The 9,976-nt window shown below is 41.1% G+C and overlaps 1 protein-coding gene across 1 annotated transcript in view; it reads left to right on the top strand.

Moving 5' to 3' along the window:
* Window positions 1–5,168: 5,168 nt before the first annotated feature.
* SCEL (sciellin) overlaps window positions 5,169–9,976 on the top strand; it is a 66,157-nt gene continuing 61,349 nt past the window's right edge. The window contains 1 exon segment of the mRNA XM_042458425.1: window positions 5,169–5,291. The gene's annotated coding sequence lies outside the window, so the exon portion shown is untranslated.

Here is a 9,976-nt window from a genome sequence, read left to right as displayed (position 1 = left end):
TGGTTGGTTTTTGGCTTGTTTTTCTGCTACTCCACTTTTCAGCTGCTTTTTCAGAGTAGTAAGCTGGTGAAATATGCCAGTGAACAGCCAGGGATGCAGGATCATACATCATGTTTCAAACAAGGCAGAATTTGTAAGCCAACAAAACACACACACACATGGATTTAGACTGTGATTTGTAAGTAGTTAATCAACCTTACTAGCAGAAGTGGTTGTACAAACTAGATCTGAACAGACCACAATATAACTAGTGATGGTATGCAATTATGGGAATAGTAAATCAAGCATGGGGGATCTTTGGCCCTCCAGGTGTTTTGATTTCAGCTCCTATAACAGCTTAGCAATGGTCATATTGGGTGATACGTCTGACTGTTAACATCCAAAATATCTAGATAGCAAAAGGTTCCCTCAAAATAGGACTCCAAAGATTCCTGATGCCTCACAGTTATGCTTCGGGATGTTTAAAACATTCAATATTATGAAGCTGCGACTAGTGTTTGGGGTGCATTCACAGCATCCCCAGAAAATCTAATTAATTCTTCTCTTGCCCTTGGCATCTGAACTGCTGAAACTTGCATGAATGAAATGTATTGCCAAAAGCCTTTTAACAGCCACTGAATGCTCTCTTGGCATCTCAAGAATGTGTTTGCCAACCTGTGACCACTCTGAGAGTGTTTTTTTCATGTAGGTATTAAGGTGTGGCTGAGATCCTGCCGCTGCTACGTACCTGAAACCTAAGAATGGGCATATTTCTTTTGAGAGAGAGAGAGAGAGAGACTGAGAGTGGGAGAGAGAAAGGATTCCTAGAGCTAAGCACAAAGCACTTGGAACAAGGTACATATGCTTTAATTCACACTTACATTTGCAGTTCTATTAATAGTTTACAGCCTCTTTAAACTGTATATTCATTTCAAGAATAAGTTCAGAGAGTATGTATTAATCATGTTTATATTCCACTACTCTGCCAAAGATCTCAAAGCTCCCTACTTTATGAAATCCAGAGCACCCCTGAATGGAATGCTAATCAGGGGGCATTACTACTGGATGGATGATAGTTTTAAGCCAGTTCTTCCTCTTCTCTGCAGCTCCTTATCAGGGATTTGCCAGAACAGCTCTGGCTCCAGAGGGAAGGGAAAACTGATGAGTATGACTTCCCAGCCCCAAATCACTGTTCGATTCGCCTTTACCATCTGCTGGCTCTCTGTCCCTTCCACAAATGGAACGATTGTCCATTCTTTTGTAGGAAGGCATGGATTCAACCCATTACCCAATCCCTTCCCCGACAATCACCCTGTGAAGTAGAGTTGGTTATGTGAGTGTGGTCAAAGTCACCTAGTTGGTTATATGACACAACAAAGATTTCCTGGTTTAATTTTACCACTTTGTCAGTGGGAAAGGTGGAGCAATAATATAATGTTGTGATTTGCCCCAAGCAGCAAAGTGATTTGGACTAGCCCTGCTCCCTTTATTTATAGCAACCATGATCATGCCTGGGGATGATGGGAATTCTAATCCAACTCATGGCCATTCTTGTTAGCTCAAGTTAATGAATTCAAGACATTTTGCAGACTGAGACAAAAGGAAAATTGGTACTTTCCCCCAGTTTAGTGTATATAAAGTGACAAGACAACTGTTAGGGGAACAACATTCTCCACAAGCCAACATAATCAAGAAAGGGCACATAACATACTGAGTTCACTCTCGAGCACCTGGCCCTTGCTCTCTGATCTCCAAAAGTCTGAGGTATGAGGCAGTTGCTTCCCTTTGCTGAATGCTAACTTGGTTGGGAGCTGTAGTCCAAAACAACTGGAAGGCAGTAGTTAGTGAAAGGCCCATCTCAGTAACATGACCATTAAACCTTAATAATAAGCTACCCAAGATTAGAGGACACATCTAATGCCTGTACTGCAGCCATTCACTCAAAACCACAAGGTTGCGAGTTCAAGACCAGCAAAAGGGCCCAAGCTCGACTCAGGCTTGCATCCTTCCGAGGTCACTAAAATGAGTACCCAGACTGTTGGGGGCAAATTAGCTTACTTGCTGTTCACCACTATGATCTTTGGAATAGCAGTATATAAATAAAACAAATTATTATTATCATCATCATCATCATCATCATCATCATCATCATCATCATCATCATCATCATCATTATTATCCATTCCCAGGCAAGTGGAGCAATGCAAACCATATCATGCCATGCGGGCCCTATTGTCCAGTTGGCAGGGCTGGAGTGTGGTTAAAGTAGACTTCAGATAAGAACAATGCTCTAATGGGCTGTTGTTGTTAAAATTGAAAATGTTAATGCAGTGATGGTGAATGTGTGATCCTCACAATGTTGTTAGACCCATCAAACCTAAGCCAGTATAGTTAATGGTGACAGAGTGTGGGAGATGTAGTCCAACCAAGTCTGTAGATCACATTCTGCCCACCCTGTCTAAGAGGTGACGATTGGAAGGAGAGAAATGACTGTTAGAGAAGCTGCTTAGCTCTTCCAACCTTTTATTCAAAATTGCCTTATTTCAGGTGCTTTTCCATTGTCTCTAAAACAATTCCAGAGACAGTTTGCATTTTTGCTATATGTATAGATTCATGTCGCAGTCTTCAGGGGGGAAAAAAAGACAAAATCAACTTGGCTACCAAAGGGTAACCACTTTTTAGTTGTCAGATTAAGGTTCCGCTTGGACAGAAGAGCTGGATGCAGTGACACAGCTGCAACTGTCAAAGAGAGGGCAGTGGGAAGGTGGGGGGCTAGAATAAACCATCTTGTTAAAGGGATGCAAAGAAGCGGCAGAATTTCACGACATGCAGATCTGAATGTTCCTTAGCAGGAGCCATGGCCCTTTGTAGTAACTACTTGCATGGCATTTTTCAGGATATGAGTTCCACTGCTCAGCAATTTCCAATTAATGAGCTCTTCTGAGAAAGTCGGAACGCTAGAATCTTGGGGGCTAATTTAGGAGGTGAAGTGCAGGCCTTAGTAAGTAAATTTCTATAGCAAGTACATCTCTATACTGCTTAGCAGTGCAGTTAAGCACTCCCTAAGGGTTTACAATGTGTAAGGTAATTGCCTCAAACAATTTGGGTACTCATTTTAGTAACCTATGGAAGGATTCAAAGTTGAGTCGACCCTGGACCCCACCTGGGATCAAACTCATAATCTTATGGCTGTGAATGGCTGCAGTACAGGCATTTAACCACTGCATCACCAGGGCTCCTTCTGATGTGCTTATAGCTGTTTTATGGGAGAGAGAAAGGCCATAAAATTCAGAAGGAATAACAAAAGGGTTGCATTTCTGTACCTTATAAACTATTGCCCGAGGCAGTAGCTTCACTCCCCATATTGGTTTAGCGAGCCCTATAAAGTTCCAGACTGCAAACATAGACCTTCATTTGTTGGGATGTGCACTACATAAATACATACTGCTTACTCTTGCTGTAAGAATCATCACATGGAGTGTGTGTAGTCCTTACAGTAGCGCACAGTGTGCTCCCCCCCTTATGATCCCTACAACCATGTGGTGAAGTAAGGTAGACTAGATATTTATTTTCTTCTGTTTATGTATGCAATGATACTGCTGAAAAAATAATGTTGGAAAGTGCACTAAGGTACAAACCAGCAGTTTTTGGGCTGAGCTAGGGCTGAGCATCCATATGCCCCCAGTCCTAGTTCGACCACTCGGCCACCATCCCATGGCACATGCCATGATGGCATCCGTGGCGCACAGTACCCAAACAGCGCTGGCCAAAAGGGGCATCATCATGGTGCACAAGCATGCCAGTGACACCCCTTCCAGGAAGCTGCTCAGAGCAGCTTCTTTTGGGGTGCAAATTGGTGCTGCAGTGCGCGGCTGCTGAGGCACCAATCCAGGGCATACAGGAGTGGTGTTTAGCTGCCTGTCTGTATAGCCCCTAAGAGATGTAAACAACAATTTGATTGGCATAAAATCCAGTGGGAAAGATCTCATCTAATAGTATTTGTGATGTTTTTGACAATTATTAACTGCAGTGATGTGGTGTCATGGGATGTTCAGTGGCTCAGGGAACTAAGCAAATTGTAGTTTAACTTCATTGAAGGAAAGAACATTATCAGTTTGACTGGTATAAACATGCTACATTTGGAAGTTGAGGACTGTCAAGACATTCTGGGCTATAGAGAAGAAAAATGCACATTGATCGTGCAGGCAAGAAGAATGGGAAAACTGGAGTAAGAAAAAGGATCCCAAAGGAGGGGTAAATGAATAAAGGATTTTTTTAAAGAAAGGGGACCACAGAAATGGAGAAATGGGGAACTGGATGGCTTCCATGAAGCAGTGTGAAGAAGAGGATGGACTTCATGTGATCAAAATGAAAAAAAATGCTTGGGGTGGCAGTCAAGAGACGTCCAGAGTCTGGTTCATTATGGCACTATAGCTACATCACATTCTAGGCAGTGGCAGTGGAAGTAAAAGACAAAACAAAAAACCCAGTGGGAGTGGTGGCTCTGGAGAAATCGACTTCTCAGAGCCAACAAACTGTTTCTTGCTATCCCTCCAGTGACTTCGATGTCAGTAATCCAATGAATCTTCTCCAGCTTTTTGTCTGAACTTTAAAATAGTATTCAAGATCACAGCTAAAGTGCATAATTTAAAACAATGTCCTTTCGTGATACATTGTGGCTGTAGCCCTCAAACGCCTTTATTTATTTAGAGTGTGAGAAAATCCTTCCAATCACGGAAGACATTCCAGATTAAATTTTGCTCTGGCCACAGTTCAGAATTAGATACCATGTACATTTCTCATTATTTCTCTGACAACGCCTCACACTCTTTTTAAAAATACCTATGTGAGATATTTTAAATTTCCCACTGAGCAGTCACACCCCTTGGTAGTGAAAATGGGGACTGTTCTTTTTCTGGGATTAAAGAAATAGAGCAAAAGGCCAAAAGAAGACATGAACACAACTGGTGTTGTTATGAAGAACATCTTGTTTTTGTGATGGCATGTTTCTTCACTCTCTGCCCTGTTGTGTTTGTGCATTAAAGGAAACAGTGGACCAGATAAAGAGTAGAAAAATAAATAAATAAAATGCAAGTGGATTTTAACTGAATTGGTATGTGTACAAGGTGAACTCCCTTTTCCACACCTCCCTTCCCCTCCCTAAATGACTCAGCCTCTGGTAGAGGAGCCTTGAAGCTGTTAAGATTCTCAGATGGACGGCAACACTACTCTTCTGTAAACAGCACTGTCACAACAGGTTATCACCAAAAGTGCCACCAGACTCTGGGTCTTCCTATTGATGGTATACAAAGGTAAGCATTTGGTTTTAATATGGTCTGTGGATGTTTATAGGACAGATTGTCTCAAGACGACTTGACCTACAGCAGCCAATCTGAGATGGAGGGGTCAGTTTTTATTATAATTCTATTATTCCACTGATTTGCATTTCCTAAGTTATGGTGCCTTCCAAATGTCTGGTGGCATCTCAAAATGTCTGTACAAAAGCTGGGGTTTCAAACTCACTGCAAGTATTTAGCAGAACATGATTGTAGAATGTAATGTTTAGCCTTATTTCACTACCTTATTGTTGTTTGCTTAAAATGATAGTCTGCTATGCACTCTATTTGAAAGATGATCTGCTTAATCCTTTTGTTTGGTGTCATATGTAGAAGACATTGGTAGGAGTAAAATTATACGTCAGTGTATCTTATGTGGTATAATGGAGAAAATATATCACAGTTTCTTGCAGGCAGGGAGTTAGAAAACCAGCAGTCAAGTCTTAAAAGAGAAGACTATGATCCAAAGGAAATAAAGTTAACTGAGAGTTAACTGTTCTGCTTCATTTCAAGCACATAACACATCTTTTAAGCAGAGAGATGTTCCTTTGTTCAAAATAATTATGAAGTAACTTTTTAGACTGTTCAAAAGCCTCACTCTGCAGAAACAGGAACCCATTTGCATGCTAGTAAGAAAACCAAATTCACACAAATCAGAATTCTGACATAGTAATGTGCTGGTTTTATGCTACTTGCAGTTTTAAGGATAAATTCTTTTCAAGACAGAATCTTCTCCACCCAAATCCTGAAAAACCGGTTCCTGCAGCCTGCTTTCCTATGAATAGACAAGTGATTTCAGCTTTACTTATATTTTGTACTCTGTTTTAAAAACCTTCTCCTTTCTGTTTGTAATCTTCTCCCATGAGTGAAAGAATGACTATCTTGTGCTATAGAAGTACAGTCAGCTCTCGGTATCCATTGATACTTTATCCATGTATTCAACCTTCCACAATATGAAAATACTAAATAAATAAATATATAAATAAATAAAATATCCAAAAAGCAAACCTTGATTTTGCATTTTATATAAGAGACACCATTTTACTACATCATTGTATTTAATGGAGTTGAGCATCCACAGATCTTGGTATCCACAAGGGATCGTGGAACCAAACTCTAGCAGATACCAAGGGCCCACTGTGATTCTTAGACACAAACTAGGATCTATACCAATCTGTGATATTATTTATGGTGGATAACTTAGAAAAAGAGATTGAAGTTGAAAATCCCTTTGGCTCTAAAATATGCACATGGTAACATTGCTGTTGTGTTGACCAAATGCCCACTCAGTGTTTTAGAAAGGCCCAGTGACACTTCCATGGCCTTAAGGCAGACTCCTTACTGTTCAGTCCAAATAGAATGGGGCTAGGATGAAGGTATGTTACAAGCTGGCTGGCTGGATCTTCAAAGCCCCAACTAAGAAAGCAAGCAAGCAAGCAAACAAACAAACAGACAGGGAGAAGCACTTTTGTGGGAGGTTAGGTGGGAAAAGGATTCTGCAGTCTATCCTTCCAATCCCTCTAGTGTGCTTTAAATACTATCTAAATGTACACATATTATAGGGGGTTGACATGTATCTAGGCATTAGATATCATTTGGCCTATATTTTTTAGATTGCTTGTATGTTCATTAGATTCCTAGAAGATACTGTTGTTTCTAAAAAAAACCTGTCACATTTATGCAGTAGAAGCTTCTATTGCAATGGGTTGAGAGGAATCATCAATATAAAATATGCTTCTGATTTTTTAAAAAAACCCCAAAATATATTGAAATACTGCATTTCTAAACAATGACTACTAGATATTACCAGAACAAAGCCTTTAGTAAATATTTTATATAGTTAAAACATATACACTTCTTCCTCCATATTCGCTAGGGTTAGGGGCACAAGACCCCCGTGAATATGGAAAAAACTGCAAATAACAAAAACACCATGTTTTACTCTCTAGGAACCTCTAGGTCCTCTAGTGCAACTCTGTGGTCAATGTCCAACAGACACTGACCTTAGAACTGCACTGGAGGAGCTACAAATGCCTAGTAGAGTATTCTCTCTAGGAATCTCTAGGTTCTTCATTGCAACTTTTGGTTAAAGTTGACCATAGAGTTGCATTGGAGGACCTAGATATTCCCAGAGAGAATATATTAATCAAATCAGAAAATAATCAAATTCATAAATATCAAAGCTGCAAATATGGAGGAATGAGTGTATACAAGTTCAAGTTAACGCTTATTGTAATACCCAAAGGCCATGACAAACAAACCTTATCAAAAAGCATAAAACATTTAAAACAAAAGGCACAGAATACAAAGGACAAAAATGTCCCAACATTTAGTGTGCAGTTAAAATAGATAACTGTTAAAAAGGACAAAAGGAAAAAGAGACATCTTTTCTGAATATTAGTAAACATATACAATAAAATTATAAAATCTAATTAAAACTTGGCGTCTCCATGACAATTTATGGCAATTTACACACACACACACACACACACACATTTAGCTAACCAATTTATTGCCTGAGAGTTATTTATTTCCTGCCTTTATTCTACCATGTCATTAAAAGGTCCCATATTGAGAACCAGTAGAATAAAGGACAGGAATTGCCCACCCATATCCACCAACTTTGTCCAGTGGGAAATAAAGGCCAGAAACCTGATGGTGGCTTACACCTGTGTCACTATACCAGCATAGACAGTAGCAACAGGAGGGAAAAGGCTATGGATGTAGTAGTTGTGAAAGTGGTTTTTCTCTTGTACAGATGGGAGTGGACTGGGGTGAGGAGGGTATTACTTAAGCCTGGCTCCTCTGATGTCACTTCAAATAGACTTCCAGAGGCCAAGTAATATTTCACCAGGCCCAGATGCTAATTATTACAGAAGAATGTATTTGTCAAATGCTGGTCAGGCCCCACCTGGAATACTGTGTCCAGTTCTGGGCACCACAATTCAAAAAGGATGTTGAGGAACTGGAGCGTGTCCAAAAGAGGGCGACTAAAATTGTGAAGGGTCTGGAAACCATGCCCTATGAGGAGCGACTGAGGGAGCTGGGGATGTTTAGCCTGGAGAAGAGAAGGTTAAGGGGTGATATGATAGCCCTGTTTAAATTCTTAAAGGGATGTCACATTGAGGAGAGAGCTAGCTTGTTTTCTGCTGCTCTCGAGACTAGGACCCGCAGCAATGGATGCAAGCTCCAGGAAAAGAGATTCCACCTCAACATTAGGAGGAACTTCCTGACAGTAAGGGTTGTTCGACAGTGGAACACATTTCCTTGGAATGTAATAGAATCTCCTTCCTTAGAGGTTTTTAAACAGAGGCTGGATGGCCATCTGTCGGGGATGCTTTGATTGAGATTTCCTGCATGGCAGGGGGTTGGGCAGGATGGCCCTTGCGGTCTCTTCCAACTCTATGATTCTATAATTCTATGATTCTAGTCATTGCAGCATAGCAATCATGTTGCTGAACAATTAGTAGAATAACTGATACTTAATGAGAGAAATCATATTTTTAATATACAGAATATTTGGGATAGGATAAAAGGAGGTCTCCTTTCTGTGATGTGTGCACCTGTGGCAAGTGATATAGATGGATAAATAAGAGCAGAATACTTCCAGAGAAAAGAACACCATCTTGCTTTTCTTAAAGCCAAAGGTCCAAATGTAATTTCAGATAACTTCTTCAAGCAATGCATTCCAGTGGTGGGTAGAACCAAAATCAAAAAGGTGGGACCAGAAATTCCAGCATGTTTTAGCTTAGAGCTCTTTACCTTTAGGAGAGACATCTCAAACTTTCAGAATGTCAGGAAACAGAGCTGATATTCACCAAATGATGGTACCATGGGGAAAGGTTGTACACCATGGGCGAAATATAGCAGGATGGATTCGGATTTTAGGCAGGGACGTAGCTAGGATTTAGGAAGGGGGGGTCCAGACTAAGGTGCACCATTATAATGGGGCATGATGGCGCGCGCAGCAGCACCACCATTCATTTTTCTAATGGAAGGGGGGGGGTCCGGACCCCCAGATCCCCCCCCCCCGGCTACATCCTGTTTTAGGAGACCTGACTTTAGATCCAGGCCCAGTTTTTCCCACCACTGTCTTAAAGCAGAAGGGCAGGTCATATGATTCCTGTAGGAAAGAACAACATCACTCTGTAAGATAGTGTGTCTCCTACAGCTAATGCATAAGATGTTGACATTATACAAGTGCACATATCCATTTACACATCCTGCTGCAAATTGGTTTTATAGAAGTGCATGCCTGGGTGTTTAAAAATGTACTATGTATGTATGTTGCATATTGTTTGCTGCAGGAATCACTTGCATAACACCAGTTTCTCCCTGCAGCAATCACTTGTGTGGCAACATGCATATGTAGAGAGCAGTAGTTATAAAGGAGGACCTTATATACACTGGGCAGAATACTCTGGGGATATCCTGGAGTATCTAGGCCCCAAAACTGCCCCAATCTCCCCCTGTTACCTGGACCTCCATTCCCACACTGCAGTCGCTGTCCACATGGGTGTCCTGCTGAGTCTCCCAGGATGTCCACGCTGCTGTGGATCACTCACTTTCGGAGACAGAACGAGGCTCACTTCTGAGGACAGAGTGAGGCACCCAGCTTCATGGTTAGGTGCCTTGTTCTGACCTTAAAGCGAGCAACTGGT

This window comes from Sceloporus undulatus, chromosome 3 (assembly GCF_019175285.1).
Source record: "Sceloporus undulatus isolate JIND9_A2432 ecotype Alabama chromosome 3, SceUnd_v1.1, whole genome shotgun sequence".
In the NCBI taxonomy this organism is placed as follows: domain Eukaryota; kingdom Metazoa; phylum Chordata; class Lepidosauria; order Squamata; family Phrynosomatidae; genus Sceloporus; species Sceloporus undulatus.
This window is presented reverse-complemented; position numbering and strand designations above follow the sequence as displayed.